This window comes from Silurus aristotelis (assembly GCF_946808225.1).
Source record: "Silurus aristotelis genome assembly, chromosome: 22".
Taxonomy (NCBI): domain Eukaryota; kingdom Metazoa; phylum Chordata; class Actinopteri; order Siluriformes; family Siluridae; genus Silurus; species Silurus aristotelis.
This window is the reverse complement of record NC_139595.1, coordinates 19,136,764-19,150,748: the sequence shown is the minus strand read 5'-3', so window position 1 is coordinate 19,150,748 and position 13,985 is coordinate 19,136,764. Positions and strand designations below refer to the sequence as shown.

The 13,985-nt window shown below is 40.7% G+C and overlaps 1 protein-coding gene across 4 annotated transcripts in view; it reads left to right on the top strand.

The window, feature by feature from the left end:
- Positions 1-13,985, top strand: part of dlgap1a (discs, large homolog-associated protein 1a) — a 63,956-nt gene that overhangs the window by 23,457 nt on the left and 26,514 nt on the right. The window lies entirely within an intron of this gene.

Below are 13,985 nucleotides of genomic sequence, written 5' to 3'. Positions count from 1 at the left end.
TTATTGTCCTCACACGAGGCACCAGTGGGGGAGTGGTGGCTCCAGCGGTTAAGGCGCTGGGTTGCCGATCGGAAGGTCTGGGGTTCAAGCCCCGGTATCGCCAAGCTGCCACTCTTGGGCCCTTGAGCAAGGCCCTTAACCCTCTATGCTCCGGGGGTCCCTTACGAGGGAAATATCAAGGTCCGTGACGTGGGGCCGCCTTCCCGTGGGCTCACCACCTGCAGGAGGGACCGTAAGGGATGGTGCTGTGAGGATTGGGCAGCAGTCGAAGCCGGGGGCCTGCTTAGACTGCTGCCCCCGCGACCCGAATTGTGGATAAGCGAGAGAAAATGAATGATTATATAATTCTTTTTATATTTTTTTATAATTATAAATGTATGAATATTAATTATAATAATTGAGCACATTTACATGATTAAGTACTGTTTTTATTGATTTTTGTAATAAAGTTCAGTACTAATTTACATGGAGTGTTTTCTTTATTTTTTATTTAACTATCAGTTGATTAATCCATTATAGTATATCCGTATATCCGTAAGTACAATCTAGTTATCCGTATTGGAAAACATTTTCTACTTTTCCACTATTGGTCGACCTCTGATTGAACAGTACACATTGAACAATGACGGAACTGTAACGAATGGACATTTGGTGATGAGGTTGGGTTCCCTTTTGAGTCTGGTATAAGGTTTCTAATGCCATCTTAGAGAGTTTTTCCTTCACCACAATCACTACTGACTCACTCATTAGAACAAACTTAAAATTATAACAAACAAACTTATAGACACTAAACTTTACATTCTTTTATAAAACTTAATAAGTGCTGTGTTTGTGTAAAGCTGCTTTGAGACATTGTCCATTGTTAAAAGCGCTTTACACTTAAAATCGAATTGATTTGAACACATAAGATTTTTATTTCTTGAGCTGGAGACTCCTTTAAGTAAACGTTAAATCAGCATCCGTCTTTACAGTAATGAACTGTTTAATCCTTTTGTGTTGAGCATCGAGGGAAATATAACGATCGATAAGGTGATTTGATATAAACCCTTGATTTGCCATCAGACTGATCAGAATTCAGCGTTCAGGATTCAGGACTGTGACTGTGACTCTTTCAGGAGTCATGAATGGTTGATAGCGATAAAGTAAAGAAGGTCTTGTGTTCTTCTCGTTCATGTTTCAGCGAGTCTGCAGTGTCTGACATCTTTCTCTTTTGTGGTATTCTCTCTGAAAGGATTTTTGACGTTGTAAAGTAAAATAGATTTCTGTGTGTAGGTAGTTCCGTTTCTTAACACAATGCCTTTAGAGAGAGAGAGAGAGAGAGAGAGAGAGAGAGAGAGAGAGAGAGATGACTTCTCTGTTGTTGTTTGTTAGATGTTCTGAATCATGTCCTGTGTTGTGAGAGAGATTTTTCCTTATTTAGAGCAAAGTCAGGTATTGATGTAGGTAAGAAGGTGAGGAGGTCTGGGGTGCAGTCAGCGTTCACATTCATCCCAAACGGGTTCGATAGGATTTATTTCAGTAGATCTACCACTCCAACTCATGGAAAGTAGCTGTTTATGGAGTTGGCTTTGTGCACAGGGGCATCGTCATGCTTGAACAGGTTTAAGGGGAAATTTTAATGTTACTGCATCCAAAGACGTCCGATACACTTGTGTACCTCGGACTTTGCGCCAACCGTTTCAGGAAGAACCTATACTTCTGGCTGAGGACATTTTACAAATACATGACTTTAAATAGTAGTTTTACTGAATTATATATTATATACACTCACATTTGCAGTTCTCTCCTACAGGGTTCCAGATTAAGACAGAAATCCTGAGCGAGATTCGCTGATCTGCTGCTGCGTCTCGCATACATTTTGCATTCTGTTTGAAGACCTCGGTGGTCTCCTCCTGTGAGCCTCAAAGCTCAAATTGCTGCCCTTTTCCAATCGAAATTCAAACATATTCCTGTTTAACCTTTAACCCGTAATGCCGGTTTCCTCCACGCTGCTCTCAGGACGGCGTTACAGGCGGGAAATTGACAGAATGTGGATGTATTGATTTCTTCGAAGATACTGTAAAGGAGCTTGGTTCTGGCTGGTTTGTTTTTTGAGGTAATTTTTCATGTTTATCTCGTGAGAAGAAGCGGATGATTGGCCGATGAGACGATGAGCGAGAGGAAGGAAAGTGAGCGCTCACTTCCTGTGTGTATTACAGACCGTTTGTTCAATGCAAAACGCAGTTTATTAGTGTTTTACTTTCTCTCTCTCTCTCTCTCTCTCTCTCTCTCTCTCTCTCTCTCTCTCTCTCTTTCTCTCTCTCTCTCTCTCTCTCTCTCTTTTGTAGCATCCTAATGATCAGACATATTCAGAACATCCTACACAGGAACATTTACACATTTTCCTAGGTACAAAAGTAATGGCACCCTAAAAACCCTACTGCATCTCATTGGATCTGCACAGACTAGCATAGACTAGCACACACTAGCATAGACTTGCACACACTAGCACAGACTAGCACACACTAGCACAGACTAGCACTAAAGCAAATTCAAGGTTTCTATGAACGTCTGTTTGGCAGCTGAAGTGTAATGCATTTGAAGTAATGCTCTGTAATTTTTTTTACCTCTTTTTAATAAATACACAATTCAATGTATTCAAGTCTTGATTGTACAACACTCTACTGGAGGAAAATATACACTACCTCAATCGTCACTTGTTAGCCTGCTAGCTTGTTGCTAACAAGGAGACTTCCATGTTTTTTCCCCAACTTGTATCTCAGATGCACAGATTTCAAGGAATTACATAATTCTCAGTGCAGATTAGTAGGAAGACGATCACTGAAACATTTGCTGTGAAAATATTTGATGGTATATAATTATTTATTTGAATAAATGTCAGACATCTAGTTGTTATTTCATGTTCTTCTGTTTGTTGTGTTGTATTTTAATAATTTGTGGCTGATCGTCATGGTATGGAAAAGATTTTCGGTCATGCCCTAATAAACAGACTGTGTGTGTCTGTGTGTGTGTGTGTGTGTGTGTGTGTGTGTGTGTGTGTGTGTGTGTGTGTGTGTGTATGTGTGTGCGTCGGTCCAAACTGCCGCCCGGGGCACATCTTTATCACACTTATACACAGAGGCTGAGATTTCAGATCTTCTCTGTGTCCTCCTCAGCGCGGGGGTGAGAAGCGAGCTGCCCGAGACGCTCGTGTGTTTAAAACCCGGAGCTGAAAATCCATTTGGATCGAAGTCAGCAGCAGGAGTGATGATTGATGAACCTTTACCACGGTGAAATTAATCAAAACGACTGCGTCCGATAACATCACACCCGCTGAATATTGATGTGTGAGGAATGTGAGGTGTGTTTTGATTTGACCGGGAGACGGAGCATGATAAACGATTCCATTCAAACTCGCCGTTTTGTCTGATTTATTAAGATTCCGGATGAAAGTTCTGATTTGTGTGTTTGTAGTCTGATCTGTGGTGTGTGCAGTCAGATCTGTGCAGTTTAATTCGTGTGTGTGCAGTCTAATAAATTACTGATAAATAGACTGATCTGTGTGTGTGTGTGTGTGTGTGTGTGTGTGTGTGTGTGTGTGTGTGTGTGTGTGTGTGTGTGTGTGTGTGTGTGCAGTCTGATGGGTGTGTGTTTAGTCTGATCTGTAAGTGTGTGTGTGTGTGTGTGTGTGTGTGTGTGTGTGTGTGTGTGTGTGTGTGTGTGCAGTCTGCTTGGTGTGTGTGTTGTCTGATCTGTGTGTGCAGTCTTATAGGTGTGTGCAGTCTGATCTGTGTGTGTAATCTGATCTGTGTGTGCTGTCTTATAGGTGTGTTTGTGTGTGTGTGTTTTTAGTCTGATCTATATGTATGTGTGTGCAGTCTGATTGGTGTGTGTGTGTTGTCTTATTTGTGTGTGTAGTCTGATCTGTGTGTGCATTCAGTAGTGGTGTTACAGTTCAGCAGTGTGTACTGAATTCTGTACCTTACAGTATATACAGCTCTGAATTCAACACACACACACACACACACACACACACACACACACACACACACACACACACACACACACACAGAGTCGAGCAAGCAGAAGCAGAGCATTATGGGAAAGAAGCCGAGGCAGCTTGGGCCTGCTGCAGTGAAGAGATAGCAGCATTTACTAACTGAACCCACGAGGGGCGTCCTTTAGGGAAAAGCCACGAGGATTAGAAATGAAGAGCTCTGAGAGTGTGTGTGTGTGTGTGTGTGTGTGTGTGTGTGTGTGTGTGTGTGTGTGTGTGTGTGTGTGTGTGTGTGTGCAGCTCTCAATAAGTCTCACACTGTTAATTAACACACTACAAGCTTCCAGGAAGGATTTAGTCCAACACACACACATTCCTGGTTAAGTGTCTTATGGAAATGACTATGCAGTATTTTGTATGGTGATGACATCATTTTATAGTGTAAATAATATCTGTGCAGAATAATAATTACTTTGAGATGTATTGCACTCAACACAGCGATGCCGTGTTCTGTGCTCTGATTGGTCAGAAGATGTGGATTTACACACACACAGACACACACACACACACACACACACACACACACACACACACACACACACACACACACACAACCACACATTAAAAGTAATTTATAAAAAATTCAGATGAGGTGCATCCCGCAGCAAGAAGCTGTTTTGTCTGACCTACAAACACATAAAACACTCCACAGATCAACTTCTCACTTTCATAAGTACAAAAAATACCTGAAACATCACCATCATCATCATCATCATCATCACCAACATCAGCAGCATCATTAAACAACATTACCACCACCACCATCAGTAGCTGCAGCATCACCATTATCACCATCTTCATCATCACCACCATCAGCAGCATAATCATCACCATATCACCACCATCATCACATCGTATTCATCGCCATCAGCGTCAGTACTTTATAATTCATCATCATCCTCACACTCTTGCTTGCTAACGTATAATAGCACAGAACTGCATTTCCATAACATGGTGCGCTTTTGTTTTGATTGGAAACTACATTGATTTCATGTGATTTTTCCTTCACATGCTGTTTGTTGTTTTCTTACTGTTTTCATTCTTTTTTCTCTTTTCTCTCTATACCTTCATTACTCTAATCACCATCATTTTTTCTTTTTTCCTCTTTACTCCTCTCTTGTCCTCTGTCTCTATTGATTATTCAAAAATATTCACTTCAGGACTTCAGGCTGCATGAATAATTTAAAGTTGTCCTAGTGTAGTGTTTTTGTGTGTGTGTGTGTGTGTGTGTGTGTGTGTGTGTGTGTGTGTGTGTGTGTGTGTGTGTGTGTGTGTGTGTGTGTGTGTGTGTGTGTGTGTAAAGTGAAGCACAATTAATGAATCAGCGTTGGCCTGAGGAAATCAGTAACTGATCTCTCTGGTGTTTTGTTCTGGTCGAATGCCAGGATTGCTGAATATCTCTCACACACACACACACACACACACACACACACACACACACACACACACACACACACACACACACACACACACACTCTCTCTCTCTCTCTACTGGAAAACTCCCCACTTCACCCTGCACTCGTTTATCTAAACACTTTAAGTGCTGTGGTTTTCGTGGTGCAGAATAAAGAGAAATTTATGATTTTGTGGCGGAATTTCATAAAGATTTCTTTAAAACACTTTTTAAAAATAAAAAGTTAGACTAAAATCACAGGATTGTAATTTCTGTTTCTATCAATTTAAAGAAATTAAAATTTCATCATTTCCGTCTTTATTCGCAGTTACACTTTATGGCCAGAAATATTGGGACACCTGACTTTTCCAGCCATAGGTGGTTCCTCCACGAATTTGTACTACAAAGTTGAAGACACACAATCCATCCTCATTATTCTTGAGTTGCTCAGTAACTTCATGGATCTTTAGGCTTTTCAAGTAGAACCATCTCCAGCTGCACAGAGTGGTCTCCAAATAAAGAGAACCCTGTCCAGAGGTAGAGCATCAGGATGAAGCAGGCAGTCTTGAGAAGAAAAGGGCAGGATCACAATTTGTTGAGGACGTCTTTGGATGTTGTAGCATGAAATTTTTCATTCACTTGAACTAGGAGACCCAAACCTGCTCCAGCATGACAAAGCCCCTGTTCTTTACAAACATGTTTCCTGCTAAAAACCTGAAATGTGAACATTGACTGCACTCCAGGCCTCCTTACCTTCTCACCTACATCACTTCCTGATTTTACTAACACCCTTATGGCTAAATCTCCACAAAATCTAGTGGAACATCTTCCCAGATGAGTGGAGGTTATTATAACAGCAAATAGGGACTAAATATGGAATGAGATGTTCAAAAAACAAACACCAATCGTATGTTCCTCTGAATGGTCCTGGTATTTAGAGTAGTTTTATGCAGTTACATAAATCTAACGTTTGTGTACTTCACAAAAGCTGAAGTGATCTGAGGAGCAAATGAATATTGTTTAAGCTAATCGGTCACAAATCGTCCGATTTTTCTATCCTCAACGTGCTCCAGAAGCTTCCAGGATCTTCGGTACACTTGTGTTTAGTTCATGTTTCTGAGGTTGCCTGATTTTTAGACCATCAGCTTTAAACAAAAGGTTATTGGGGAGGTTTTTTTGTGCTGCTGTAGTCGTGCTGTTGTTGTGAGGAGGTTTCAGGCTCAGTGTCCGTGGTTTTGGGCGTCGTCCGTTTTTGCATACGCTGTGTGTTTTGAAAGCCAAATGAAAGAGTGAAGTTTGTCCTCCTGCGCTGTGTTTATTATTCAGCTCCGCTCTAAAGTCTGTCTGATTCCTAACCACATTCTCTCCTGGATGTTCTCGTCTGCATCTTCTGTTCATTCATTCCAGTAGACAAAAAAGTCCATTTTACATTTTCATCAGAGCTTTCATGTTCTTCTTGTTTTAGGGTTCACTCGTTCTTTCTGTCGTTCCTGTGAGGAGTGAAATTATCAGATTTATTCTTAAGGCTGAGACTCACACCTCCATCACACTATCGCCTCATCACACACTCACTCCATCATCACATCACCCCATCACAGGATGAGAGAGAGAAAGAGGAGTGATGGTGGCTTTTGTTTGAAACACAAATCTCTATTTTATTCTCTCTCTCTCTCTTCATATATTTATCTCTGTCTCTTTTTTAAGGCCTGTCTCTCTTTATCAGTTTTATACTTTCTCTTCCTCTCCTTTTCTCTCTTTCTATCTCCCTCTTTCTGTGTCTCTCTATCTATCTCTCTCTTTTATATCGTTCTCTATTGTTTTCTGTTACTTTTGGTCTCACTATTTCTCTCTCTTTATATCCCTGTATACGTCCATCTCCTTGTGTCTCTCTTTCTCTCTGTCTCTCTGTCTCTCTCTCTCTCTCTCTCTGTCTCTCTCTCTCTCTCTCTCTCTCTCTCTCTCTCTCTCTCTCTCTCTCTCTCTCTCTCTCTCTCTCTCTCCCACGCTTGGTGCAGGATGAGTTGACTCAGAGAATTGAGTGGGTGGCAAATGTGCAGCTTTTTTTTTCCCCTTACACACACACACACACACACACACACACACACACACACACACACACACACCGTCATCATCATCATCATCATCATCATGATGGCCGTTGTCTAATTTGTAATGCTTTATTAGATTCACTGTCAGCGTGCAGGATTTTTGCCACACTGTGAGATGTGACACAAGATAATGCATTTAGTGTCTTCCAAAAGTTTTGGCACCCTGGGAATTGCTATTGAAAAACCACCACATTTGATTATTTCCTCGTGAAAGTTTGTTCCTCTCCAGTCTTTATCTGAGAGATCAGAGCTGCTGATTGGGTGGTGTAAAGTTCTTCATCATCCCTCACCTCTTCCTAATCAGACCCTGATTGAAACAGCGAAGAGTTTTAGCATCGATTCAAGAAGCAGCATCTGATCCTCAGGATGTTTAAGGGATCTGCAGGGTTTCATTCACCCACGATCGAGTCGATTTACCTTCAAATAAATAAATGATTTACTGTCACAAATAGTATTCGAGGAATAAAGTTAGGTCTTGAGTCTTTTAATAAGACTGAATCGTTGAACTCTTATGATGAACGAAACGTGGGTTCAGCCACGTGTTGAGCTCTAATAAAGAAAAATGCAGTGAGATGTTCACTTGTTCTGTAAAGAAAAAAAAAAAGAAAAAAGAAAATCTGCACTCAATCAGCACATCAATCTGTGCTGCGACGTTTATCACGAATTTTATTGATTAATCTTTCGGGAGATCTCTTGATTCCTCCCTCTTTTTTTCCCACATGCCTGAGCGCTGAATGAGGATATTAGCGAGGCTCGCGTTTGTGTTTGCATTAAATATTTATAAGCTGTCCTTCTTTTCCGGAGGGTTCACTACACCAGTCACTTACTCAGCACTGTTTGCTCAGGGAGAGAGAAAAAGCAAGAGAGAGCAGAACAAGGTCTTCGGATTAAACGTTACAAAAAAGCATCTGCAGTGAAGCAGTTTAACCTCTTAAACTTCTGGCGTATTCATCAGCTATTCAGCTAATAACTAATAAAAGGACAAGAGCGAGGATGAACATGTAGATTATCGTTTTAAAACAAAAAAAATAGAAACACAAGATTTTCAAAATCACTTAAATGAAGCATGTTAAGGTGTAATTCCAGAGTCTATCAACAGTGTTTATGGTTTTTGAGAGAACGTGTATGTTCCTTTTGTTTTTATGCAACAAACTCCGTAATGTAACATCTGTATTATGTAATAATGTAATATTTCCTTTGACCAAACAAATCCAGATGTTCCACTTTATTTTCATTGGAAAATCTGGACACTTTGTTTCTTGACTTTTAGCTGAAATACGTTGCTGTGCCTCTTGTAAAACTTGCCAAAGTTGTTCTTCACTAGTTGGAGATTTGGTTTTGACCATGTGATCCAGTTCATCTCAGAGCAGTTCAGAAGGATTGAGGTGCAGTGTCTAAACAGGTGGTTCCATGATCGATATCACTCCAGACTCCAGTTTACTCTCTAAATAACACGTACAGAACTCAGACGTGCGCTTCGGCTCATCGTCTTGTTGTACAGTGAAGTCGCTTCCAATGAGCCGCAGTCCAGACGGAACTGAATCAGGATTTATTTCACTTTCTGGAACCTTCACTGCTCCAAAACAACGCTAAACCATTAAACTTCCACCTCCATGTGTGAGTGTGGGGGTGAGGGAGTCTGATCACATCTTCTCTCCCGCTCTCCATCTCACACAAGTTCTTCTTTTAGAGACACAAATGTTATGTTTGGACTCCACAGAACTTTCATCTACTCATTCACTGTCCAATTCCTGTGTGTTTCTGCCTTTTATCATTAAAACCTAAGGAAGATTTGTGTTTCTCAAAAACCATAAAACCTTTTCACAGCCACTATAACTAGAAACTGTGAAATATCTGCTAATAAATAAAACCAGCTGCTCTCATTTACTCATCATTTGTCTGGAAACTCTGCTAGTTAGCTAATGCTAGCTTGCCTTTCTTTAGATTAGAAACAGAAAAGTCTGTTGTGTCATTTGATTGCAGATTGTATGCTAGCGAGTAGCAGCGGTAAATACATTGCAGGTAAATTATGCATTGATGTATTATGGATCCATAAATTATCCGAATTCACATGGAATTAATAGTAAAATGGGTGAATTTACTTCAGCTGCATGCTTTACAGTGAAGTGATTAGCATCACCGTCACCGCACGCTAGTGTGCTAACTAGCGAGCTCCTGAGTTTGAAACAGATTAGTATATACTACTAAATTGAGAAATAAAACACTCTATCATGCTTTAACAGTAGAATAATGAAGCAGAAATACTTAAAACACCTCATGGTTGATGATTTTCCTTCAACTGTGTGTCCTGGTGCTGTTTTATTCTTCTTTTACCACAGAAATCCGCCCAAAATAATAGATGTGGAATTTCTGATAGAAAACCTAGTAGTGCATTATTGGAGTGTGTGTGTGTGTGTGTGTGTGTGTGTGTGTGTGTGTGTGTGTGTGTGTGTGTGTGTGTGTGTGTGTGTGTGTGTGTGTGTGTGTGTTGCTGTTATTGTTTATTATGCTGTAGAATTAGCTTGAGTTGTAGTACTGTTTTCTCTTTTATTGCTAAGAAGCTGTGTGTGTGTGTGTGTGTGTGTGTGTGTGTGTGTGTGTGTGTGTGTGTGTGTGTGTAGCATGCATTTGTGTGTGCATGCTCTTAAAGGAACATGAACATTTTGGTGCAGGGCTTCTGTGATTTGTACGAAAGCCATCTGTTTCCATGGTGATCTTCACCCTACGTCTACAGAGATATTTCTGGAGTGGAACTCATTTGTACGCACACACTTTAATGCATACTTTCACAAAGGCATAGTGTGTTGGTTTTGGCTGTTTTGTTTATCATAACTTAAAGTGTGTGTGTGTGTGTGTGTGTGTGTGTGTGTGTGTGTGTGTGTGTGTGTGTGTGTGTTGCTAACAATGCTCTCTTATTAAAGTAATATAGAAAAACAGATCTTTAACCTTGCGCTTTTCATTTTTTCTGGCCCTGAAATAAGCTCCGCCTCCTAGTTTCTGGTTTATCTCCTTAAAAGGCAACTTAGGAGTCAAATGTAGCTGCAATTTAGAAACTATGATCTTAATTAAATGTAAATTAGTTAATTAATAACATGCAGTAGAGGGCGCTAAAGGTTACATAGGCATTCTTTAAACCTGATCGGAAATGCGTGTGAATGTTTCACTGTAGAGCAGCACGTTACACAGCAGTGATCTAATGGCGTATGAACACACTCCTCCTAGCTTCCCCTCTCTTTCTCTATCAGTTCTCAGGCCCGGTTCGCTGTGTGCGTGGGAAGAGACAGCCTCGATCCAAACTGCGTTTTATTTCTGGCTCATAGGAAACCTGCAACAAAGGCTTCTGAGTCACCGAAATGCACAATAAGGGCCGATGCATCGATTTAGCGCATGCACTGGCGCCGCTGTACGAACGGCGGCTAATTACGCAGTCAGCTGACTTCAAAGCTTATCTCCATCGTTCTCTGTGAACGAGTGTGAAGCGAGTAGGAGTTCTCAGTGTGAGCTGCAGAAACATGCTCTGCTCTGCTCTTCTCACCTCTCTTCTCCTCCCTCTCAGCCCCGATCGTTAGCAGCCACCTTTTACTCATTAAGGTTCTGGCTGATTTGACATTTTGAGCATTTTTCAGCCGGACTTAAGTTAGGTGCTTCTGCAGAAGCGTAATCCCGTTTGCACTAAATAAATGTCAAGTGATTATTGAGTTATGGCAAGAATCAGATGACAGCTTCATGTAAATTATTCATCAGGATCCTGTCCAGGTGCCACATGCTGATCAATGTATCTGCTGCACACGACGTCTGTTAGCTTCTTATCCTGATGCCTGTGTGATGGAGGGAGAGGAACAAAGGGAAGGGAGAGGATGAAAACAGTAAAGAGAAAGGAAGGAAGGAAGGAAGGAAGGAAGGAAGGAAGGAAGGAAGGAAGGAAGGAAGGAAGGAAGGGTGCACATAAGAAAAAGAGAGGAAGAAGGAAGTATATAAGAGAAAGGAAGGAGAAATGGAAGGAAGTAAGGAAGGACATAAGTGAAAGAAATTAAGAAACAGAAGGAAAAAATTATGTAAGGAAGAAAGGATGGAAAGCGAGAGGAAGAAAGGAAATATTAGGTAATAAAATACATGAAGGATAGAAAGGAAGGAAAGAGGGATAAAGGAAAGAACTCATCTTAGGCAAAATCCATTGCAAAATTGCATAGTGGCCCATGACAAGGTGATATTAAATAAACCTTAAGAAAAATTAATCTTTCTGTTACCACTTTTCCACTGAGACTAACAGGTTAAACAGGCCACACGCCTTTTTATCTGTTTTTCAAAACAGAAAAGTAAGGCAATGGCAAACCAGGGAATTTATTTATTTATTTATTTATTTATTTATTTATTTATTTATTTATTTATTTATTAATAAAAACCTGGTGTAGATCAGGGGTCTCGTGCTGTGAGGATAGCAGTAATAACACTCCTATCATGGAAATGTGCGTTACCAGGTGTGTTTTTTTCATTAGAAAGGAAATTTAAAAGAGAATCTTTTATTTTTCTCGGATCACACTCTGGGCCTCTCCGGGGAGCTAACGTGAGCCGTTAGACGTTTCTCATTCTGCACGTCTCAGAGACCTACGGGCAGAACGGCATCATGGCGATTTGGGAAATGGTGATTGTGCTTTTATAGGCACTTAAAAACAAGAGTTTTGTGTTGTGTAATCCACGCTGTGTGAAACAGAGCTATTGGAAGAAAGTGTAACGGTGAGAGCAGACGATGAAGCGTTCGGCTCGTGATGAGATCCGCTCTATTGACTGGTGAGGTGAGGTACAGGGAGTGTGCCCACTGTTGGAAGGGGGTCGGTGATGACATTGTATGTGTGTATGTTTGTGTTTGTGTGTGTGTGTGTGTGTGTGTGTGTGTGTGTGTGTGTGTGTGTGTGTGTGTGTGTGTGTGTGTGTGGTTTTTTAGTAGACTGAAGTTCTACTGCTGTAATAAAAATTTTTAAGAAGTCCTACAATAAATGTACTTCTGAGGACGATTTGCTGCCTGAGTCTAATTTTGTTTATTGATTTTTCTTTGATATTTTTTTTTTACCTCCTTTATTTTTCCTAAATTACTGTACTTTATATCCTACAGCCTCATTTTATACCTAAAATGTCTCGGTTTGTAGAGTGTTCAAATTCTAACTTTAGCTTCATTATAACACACCAGTGTAGGAATGAGTTTAGATTATTTTGACACACTTCCATTGGTGCATTAGGAGCCTGTTACTGGGTTAATGCAGCACCAGGGTATGCAGTCTGCCAGCTATTTAGCAATTACAAATAATAAGTCTGTTCTTATATATAAATCTAGTACATAAAATACAGTTTGGTTACCTGAAGCTGAAGCTGGAGCAAAATATCTGGGTTTATTGTTGGCAAAATAATCCTAGTGCTTGTAAACACGACTAATGCATGTAAAAATGTGAAGTTATCTAGAGCATAAACCCTGTAGAACTTATAGCATTCATCCATAGAACACAATCTAACACTGTATCTCCTGAGTTTCATTCAACATTAGTCCAAACGGAGAAAATGAAGAGTTAAAATTTATTTAAAATTGTAAATAAATGCTTTTATGATGGAATTCGCAGTTCAATAAAGCCATCCTAATGCCCTAATTACTTTGAAGTTCAGATCTTTTATTGTTAAATGAGTCACATTTACCCTATGATCAACCTGCCCTCCGAAGCAGTGTGAGTGCGCTAACATGTTACAGATGCTAATTAGCAATGAAACGCTTAGTGTTTTATCGTTCTGTTGTGTTAATACTAGGACATTAGGACCCATGTGCAGTTTCTTAGCGCTGCAAACACCCAGGTAGTGCAGATAATGGATCTTAGGGTAGTTTTTGCTAATACGTTTTACAATGATACGATGCTTAGCACTGAGTCATTCTTACAAATGCGACCCCTGTGGACCTCTGCGTGATTCTAGCTCTGTGTGGAATTACTTCCTATAAATGAAATGAGCCCAATTCTTCCTGTGTGTGTGTGTGTGTGTGTGTGTGTGTGTGTGTGTGTGTGTGTGTGTGTGTGTGTGTGTGTGTGTGTGTGTGTATGCATGTGTTTAAGATCAGAGGCTTTGTGCTCCAAGCCGCTCTAGCCCTCTGCCATTACATTGTCACAATGCCCAATAATAACCTCTCTAATCATGGGTTAGGCTGTTCCTCTCTTTTGCTCTCTCTCTCTCTCTCTCTCTCTCTCTCTGTCTCTCATGATCATACTGTCCCTTCTCCACTCTGCCTCCTGTAGCGCTCTCTTCCTGAGGCAGCTTCGCCTCTTCATCTTCGACGTCACCGTAATTAGCGTAGCTGAATAAGGCCCAGCTCGCCACCTGCAATTACCCAGATTGCGCCTGACAAAGCGGCGTTCTGAATGAAACGGATGCTGCTGTGTGACTGACAGAGCGCAATAATGAGGAGCGGAGATGC